This window comes from Coffea eugenioides, chromosome 6 (genome assembly GCF_003713205.1).
Source record: "Coffea eugenioides isolate CCC68of chromosome 6, Ceug_1.0, whole genome shotgun sequence".
NCBI lineage: Eukaryota > Viridiplantae > Streptophyta > Magnoliopsida > Gentianales > Rubiaceae > Coffea > Coffea eugenioides.
Window position 1 is genome coordinate 48,710,102 of NC_040040.1, and position 8,470 is coordinate 48,718,571.

Genomic DNA, 8,470 nt, shown 5'->3' on the forward strand with positions numbered 1-8,470 from the left:
TTTTGAAATGTCCAACCGTTAATTCTCAAAACCCCATCTACTTGTACAAACCCTCCTATTCTCTCCTGCCTTTTCTCCTTCATTTCTCTCATCAAAGCTGATATTACCATGTCTCTCCCTATCTCTCTGGCATTTCAAAATTTTTGTACTTTTTTGATATTTTTCCCAAGGGATAATTGCAAAAACCTCCCCTGAGATTTTTGACATTTGCACTGACCTTCCCTCTAGGTTTAGAAATTGCATTCACCTCCCCTGAACAGTAACAATTCGTTGCAGCTCCTTGACAGCTTTTGTAGAAGTGAGATAAGAATTTTCTTCCAATTTTGCCCTTACTTGCTTGACAATTATTATTTGCTTGACAATTGCTTAACTAATTATCTAATTAGTTAATAGTTAAACTAATTAACTATTAATTAATTATCTAATTAACTATTAACTAATTAACTAATTAACTAATTATATAATTAATTAATTAACTAATTAACTAAAGCTGTTGTCTGTCCAAAACTAACAAACTATTTGCATGTTAAACTAATTAACTAATTAACTGCTTAACTAATTAACTAATTAACTGCTTAACTAATTAACTAATTAACTAACTAACTAATTAACAAACTATTTGCATGTTAAACTATATGCAGTACGCATTACCTATTTAAAGTATCGGCTCTTTATAGGTATTTTACTTTCAAACATTTAATTTATGATAAAAATATCAATGTTTGTAAGTAAAATTAAAAAAGTATTACAGTAAATATTCTTACAAAAAGGGAGGGGCATAGGACCATAAATTAAATGTTTGAAAGTAAGAATATTGATATTACTGTAACACTTTTTGAATTTTACTTACAAACATTGATGTTTTTATTATAAATTAAATGTTTGAAAGTAAAATACCCATAAAGAGCCGATACTTTAAATAGATAATGCGTACTGTATATAGTTTGACATGCAAATAGTTTGTTAATTAGTTAGTTAGTTAATTAGTTAATTAGTTTAACATGCAAATAGTTCATTAATTTCGGATAGACAACAATTTTAGTTAATTAATTAATTAGATAATTAGTTAGTTAATTAGTTAATTAGATAAACAAAAATTAGTTAATTAATTAGATAATTAGGTAGTTAATTAGTTAACCAGTTAATTAGTTTTACATGCAAATAGTTTGTTAGTTTCGGACAGACAATAGCTTTAATTAATTAGTTAATTAGATAATTAGTTAATTAGTTAATTAGATAAATAGAAATTAGTTAATTAATTAATTAGATAATTAGTTAATTAGTTAATAGTTAATTAAATAATTAGTTAATAGTTAATTAGTTTAACTATGCAGACATAGTTTGATTAGTTAATAACTATTAACAATTAGATAATTAGTTAATTAGTTAATAGTTAATTAGATAATTAGTTATTAATTAATTAGATTATTAGTTATTTAGTTATTTAGTTAATTAGTTAAGCTATGCAGAAATAGTTAATTTAGTGCAATTTTTATTAACAAATGTTTTGTTGGGTTTGATGAAAGTATTCATTACATTCATTTGGTAAAATTAAATCATGTCAGGGGTACTTTAGTAAATTGACCCACTTGTGCCTATTAAATTGCCTCCAACTTTTGATAGGGGAGGTCAGTGCTATTTCAAAATTGATAGGGGAGGTCCATGCTATTACTATAAAAGTCAGGGGAGGTTTCTGCAATTATCCCTTTTCCCAAATTATAACGTTCAAATTGGGCCCAATTTTTTTTTCCCAAGATTTAGAGTTTTCTTTGAACAAGTTCTTGTTTTCCACAAATTATTTGTGTAGCATTTGTTTTCCAGAAGAGATAGGGATTGGGTGTGTGTTTTTGTGTGTGAAAATGGTGAAGAAAGAAAGACGCAAATTCAAGGGTTTTGTGATTTGTTCATATGCCAAATAAAGATTCAGGTAAACTAAAGATATTCGTTTCACTTATTTTTTGTTTTTCTTTTTGAAATTCAATTCAGTTTTCTAATAAATATTTCATAAAAAATATTTGATACAAGGTCGGTTCGTGAACTTTCCTTTTTTCACTTAAACAAAAATTCCATCCAGAATGTTTGATATGATATAGATTTTTGGGGTTTTTACTGTATTCAGATTGGGGATCGGCTGTGCGTTTCAGCCTCTGTAAAGTTCAGCAAAAGGAAGGCGTAAATTCATGGACCTTGACTTGTTAAAATGTTAGTTGAACATTCAGGTGAATGATATCTACTGATATCTTTAATTCTTTTATTTTTCTTTTCTAAATAGTGTTTGAATTTTATCAATTTATTTTCTCAGTATTGCTAATCTTTTCTGACTAAATGATCTTTTTTCTTGCTTTTTTTTTCTAGAGTTGAAACGGGTAACTTTTTTTGATTTGTTTTGTTACAGATCTATGGACTTCAGTAGTTTGGGAGATGGGAATTTAGTTTGTTGACATAGAATATTTTTTAGAGTAAATTTGAATTTATGAAAATTTGGGTTTAACATTGCTATAGCACAGAAAGTGATTCAGGATTAAATCTTGATTATGGTGTTCCAGGATCTGTAACTTTGCTTGGCGGATTAGGTTTGTAGGCTTAAATCTTGATTAGGTTTTCTAGGATATGTAACTTGGTGGATTAGCATTTTAGGATTTTTATGGTTTTCAGTAGCTTCAAATCTGAGATTTTTAATGTGCCTCTGATCGCTTGATTTGTTTGATAAATTTCGAAACCAGATCATATGGAAGGGGAAATTATGTGCAAAATCTTTTGTTTTGTTTTTAATTTTTTTAATTTTTATGGTTTGTCAGTTTTGGTCATGTACTGTTACATTGGAGGAGTTAGTTTTACATTTCGACACTTTTTAGTAGCTACTGTTGTAGTGATACCTCACTTTTGCATGATTTATTAGTAAAATGAATACTTTAAGTTGCTTGCTGTTTGTGGTCATAGTTTGAGAGTGACTAGATATTAAGCTATGCTATTTAATGGCTTTAGTAGATTGTGAATTTGTGATGCTTGTGCTTTTTAGATTGGCGCAATAGATCAAGTGAAGAATTTCAGGCTGCTTTTCTTTTGTGGTCATAGTTGGAGAGTGACTTTATCTTTTAAACTTCTGCTATTTAATCATCTGGGAAGACTTAAACCATGTTGATTATTGATCAATGGCTGTCAAGAATGTTTTAGATTGCTCGCTTGTTGTGGTCATAGATTGGAAGTGTCTCTGTTTTGCATCAACGTTTTTCTTGCATCATTTCTTTTTCAATTGCTATATGTCTGTTTCTTTCCCATAATTCTTAATTAAGTCTGATGGTTCTTGGCTATTCAGTCATATTGTTTCTGTGTCCTAGATGGTAGTTGTGGTTGGTAAAAAGTGCAAATTTGTTCCATTTATAATTTGACAAATTGGAATTCAGTTTTCTGGATAAGTTGGCTTATACTCTCATGTTAGTTTAATTGTGCCCTGTAATAATGTCCGGAGCAGTATTTCAGTTCTGTATAAACATGAGCTATTGTTGAATTTAGTATCCTGATTTTAGTTAATAGATGAATGCCGAGTAGCTTTTATTGGTTGATGTATAAGCTTTAAGGAAGATGGATTCCTTGTATAACTTCTATTACATCTGTCTATGTTATTAAGTTAAACTCTGTTTTTAGTAAATGTCTAATTATTCGCTTTTTTGTATTTGTTTGTATTTTTAGTGAAGACTTGTGCTTTTAATTTTCTCTAAGTAATGCCTATCAGTGTACAGAGTTAAAGGTCTGGGCCCATTAATTGGCTGGTTTATTTGTCTCAAATGATTAGCAATCTAACATCCGAGGACTAACCGATTGTGATTTTGAAAATGTATACACTGTTGCAGTGCTGTCGATTCTTTCAAATTGCTTGCATTTGTTTAGATCTCAATTTGAGAGTGCTTCTTGCTTTGAGTTTTTTTCATGGGGATACTTGTAATTTTTGTCATCTTGTTCTTAAAATGCAGAGCTGTTTGTTTTTCATGTGAAAAGCTCTGGTTGGGTTTTATTAGTGATTAAATTGGGATGCTTTTAGATACTACTCTTCTATCAGTAGTTTGTCAATTATGTACTTGTGCAATGTCTTAGGAATTTTGGTCTGTCATGGAGAAGAAAAAGTTATTGTTGAAAAGTTTACTGACTTTAGGTACCAAGTATAGAATAGAATAGATACAGAATCATAGATAGTTTATGGGTTGATTTATGAGGATTGAAGAAGATTGACACCTTGTTTAAGTTCCCTTAGATGGTTCATTACTATATCATTAATTGAAGAGCATTTGCTTTTCTGTTTGAGGTCATGCATTATTTTTAAGAGGATTGGCTAAATAATATTTTTCTTTCTGAGCATGAGCACACTATGAAAAAAATGGTCTTTTGTAATGACAAAATGGTCTTTTGTGATGACAAAAATTCATTACGAGAAGTTCCATTTTTGTCACCAAAACTTTTCGTGACAACAACTTCATCATCAAGGCCTCATCCTAGATAGCCCACGGCTAAAGCACTTTTGTGACGAAAAACTGCTCGTCGTCACCAAAGTATTTGTGACAACATATCATCATTAAAAGACAACCCTGTCATCACAAAAATGTCCTTTTGTCACAAAAGTGGGTATTGAAAAAATAATTGAAAAACTTTTCATGACGAGACCATCGTCACAAAAAATGCAAAGTCATCGTGAAAAGGCCCTCTTTCACAATATTTCATACAAAACATAGGTACTTTCCACTATAATCATTCCCAATTCCTTTTAAAACTTCGAATTGTTATTGAACTTCTTGAATGAGAGAGTATACAAATATAAAAACTGAGAAAGTAGAGATTTACAGAGATGTTTTAGGATGGCTAAAAACTCGATGTCTCTACAACTAATTTTGAGTTCTACCGTCTTTGAATTTCATCTTCATTTGATTGACGACACTTTCATTTGAATTTCATTTGTTTTTTCTGCCGACACCTTATCTTCTTTTGATTGGTTGCTTTTGAGATTCTTATCCTTTGAAATCTTATCGTTGGCCGACAACTTTATCAAAAGTCTGTCGGGTCTTGAGCACATGGACCACCGAAAGAATCAAAAGTAGATTCTGTTGACGATCCAGCTGACTCATCTTTTTTGTCTTGACTTTGCAAATAATTTAGGTATTCTTTGAGTATTTTCGGATTTTGCATCATCTTTTTCATTAAGAAATCATTTGCCGTTGTTTCTGATGTTGAGCAACTTTTCTCTTTCTCTTTCTTCTGTGGAGTGGTTGGGATATTAACTCCTTTGGCAGATTGTTGATTTGGATTTGTCCATTTGAGTTTTTCTCCCGTTTCTAGGAATCTTAATACATTCTTTTAATCACAAAATTCTTGATTGAATCCTATCCACCATTTGATTTTGAATTCTCGGACTAGTGACCATGGATTTTTTGCTGGAGTTTCAAAGTTCATCAAGAATTGGAAAAATCACTTCCAATGTCACTAGTTCGAGAATTCAAAATCAAATGTTGGATAGGATTCAATCAAGAATTTTGTGATCAAAAGAATGTATTAAGATTCCTAAAAACGGGAGAAAAACTCAAATGGACAAATCCAAATCAGCAATCTGCCAAAGGAGTTAATATCCCAACCACTCCACAGAAGAAAAAGAAGGAGAAAAGTTGCTCAACATCAGAAACAACGGCAAATGATTTCTTAATGAAAAAGATGATTCAAAATCCGGAAATTCTCAAAGAATACCTAAATTATTTGCAAAGTCAAGACAAAAAAGAAGAAGACAAAAAAGATGAGTCAGTTGAATCGTCAACGGAATCTACTTTTGATCCTTTCGGTGATCCATGTGCTCAAGACCCGACAGACTTTTGATAAAGTTGTCGGCCAAAGATAAGATTTCAAAAGATAAGAATCTTAAAAGCAACCAATCAAAAGAAGATAAGGTGTCGACAGAAAAAGCAAATGAAATTCAAATGAAAGTGTTGGCAATCAAATGAAGATGAAATTCAAAGACGGAAGTCTTTATAAATAGAACTCAAAATCAATTGTAGAGGCATCGAGTTTTAGCCATCCTAAGAATCTCTCTGTAAACCTTTACTTTCTCAGTTTTTAAATTTTTTTGTACACACTTCTATTCAACAAGTTCAATAAAGATACGAAATTTGATTTCATCTCAAAGGCTTCCGTTTCAAAGGCTACTCTAATTAACTGTAAGTTTTATATGCTTATGTTTTATATGATTATTTTATATACCTGGGTTGGAGATCTTATTACAGGAATTCCTTCTGTTTTTATATTTTTCCTTTTCTTCTAATTTTTGTCTTTCTATAGATTTTAATTCAGAATATCTGTGCCAAAGTAAATCTACTTTTGCTTGTCTAATATTTCTAAGAAATGATGCGGGATGGTGATGTGCTACTTTTACTAATTTAGATTCTTCTATTTGTATATATGCTAAACACTGATCTAACGTTTCTAGATCTTCTAAAATTTTATCAAAATAATAATATGTATCTGATTGTTTAAGAGTTGCAATGCTATTCTATGTGAATTTTCTTGAGTAGTTGTGAACTGAAAAGATAGTTCAAAATTCATACAGAGTTTATATGCAGAAATTATAAAGTTTATGAGTTTTAAAAATTATATGAGTACTCGGTACTTGATAGAGATTACAGAAATTATACCTTCCTTGCTTTTATTCCAAAGTTTCCTTCTGATGCTATGAGAGTTGCAATCCTGTTTTTGAAGGTTTGCTTCACCAGATCTTTCCCTTACGCCTTGCAGTACTCTTGATCAAATGGCTATGATGGGTAATACACCGTCTTTTGGATTTTTAAAACTCCAAAATAGGGTATCTCTCTCAAAGTTTTCGATTATTTGGATTAAATCTAGTGTAGGTTGTACTAATTTCTATTCTATGTTTTCATTTTCTCTTAATAATAAGATGACTAGAAAGATTAAACTCTTTGCAAAAAGTGTTTTGGACTGAATATAGAATGCTTTTTGTAATTTATAGGCTATGAAAGTATCGTACTCAACAATGGTTTGAGACTGGTGCTTTTATAGGCTTGTTCGGATTTGAAATCCGGACTTGTGTTTCCTAATTATTTTTGCGGATTTCAACTTGGTTGGAATCCGGTGTCTAGTCTATGAGGCCGATAGTGGCCTAATTTTTTAAAATGCTATGTCAAAAAACTATATGGTCGATAATGGCCAAAGTTTTCAAAAAGCTAAAGGCTATATGGCCTACAATGGCTAAAATTTTCAAAAAGCCTACAATGGTCAAAATTTTCAAAAGGCTAAAGGCTATATGGCTGACAATGGCCAAAATTTATGAGTCCGACATATTTTCAGTGCTTTCATTTATAATTGTAAGGTATGTTCAATAATGTGTCCGGATCCTATCATCCTTCCATCATATTTTCGATGTTGTGGAGTTCTTCTGGTCCCATTGTTTGCCAATAATGATCATTATCTTCTTGTCCTTCTTCAATTTCTCCTTCAATTTCTTCCGGCTGAGCTTCTTTCTCCCATATAATCATTTAAGTACTGCTGGAATAGTTCTGGATAAGTTGTTTGAACTATAAAGTCTTATTCCAGATTATATCGGTGGGGAGTATAGATTTTCTGAATTTTATTTTCTGTTGCCAATCTGAAGTATGACCATCCGGATTTAAAATGTCTATAGGCTAAATGCATAGCTTTTGACTTTCGGAGTTGTTCTTTTAGTGTTAAAGGACATTTTGCTATTATTATCCTTGCTGCTGCTGGTGGAGTTGGATAAACATTGCTAACTTGAATATTTATTCTATGAATTGTTGGTTCTAAATCAATGAGTCCAATCCATTCTGCTGGTGCTGATTTAATTTTTACTTGAACCCATTGTCCATAATTTAGCATTTGTCTACAAAAATATGCCAAGCTTGTTCCTAACTGATATGAGTCATCTGGATCAGAAATCCAAAATTCTTTTAAGAATCCACAATCCATTAAGAACTGTGGTGTAAGAATTATTCTTTCTTGATCGACCATAAGGGTTACTGGAGTATATCTGTGTAGTTTAATGGATACTCTGAGTATGAGAAAATCAAGTGTATGTACACAACGGTTTCTGCATTTTTGGTGGTCACAAGGTTCTGGATTATTTGGACATTTTTTATGTGGGTTGATCCAGTAAGATGGGCTAATGTTAAGGCTGTAGTTGGTATTGGGTTTGGTTGCTATTTCTTTGAAGTATTTTTGTATTGTTTCTAATTTTGCTAAGTGCTGGGCTTGCACTTTTTGGCTGATAATTTCTATGATGGATAAAGGGAAAGGTTCTAATAAAGAATAAGGCCTAAAAAACATTCTGGGCTTAAGAAATTCAAAGGATCTATTTGAGATGGGTTGTTCTTTTATAAAATTCTCTTTTGCTGGGCCGGATGAAGAACTGGCCATTTGTGATATTGTATAAGACAGTCTTCCTTGTAACTCCCCTATTTCAGAAATT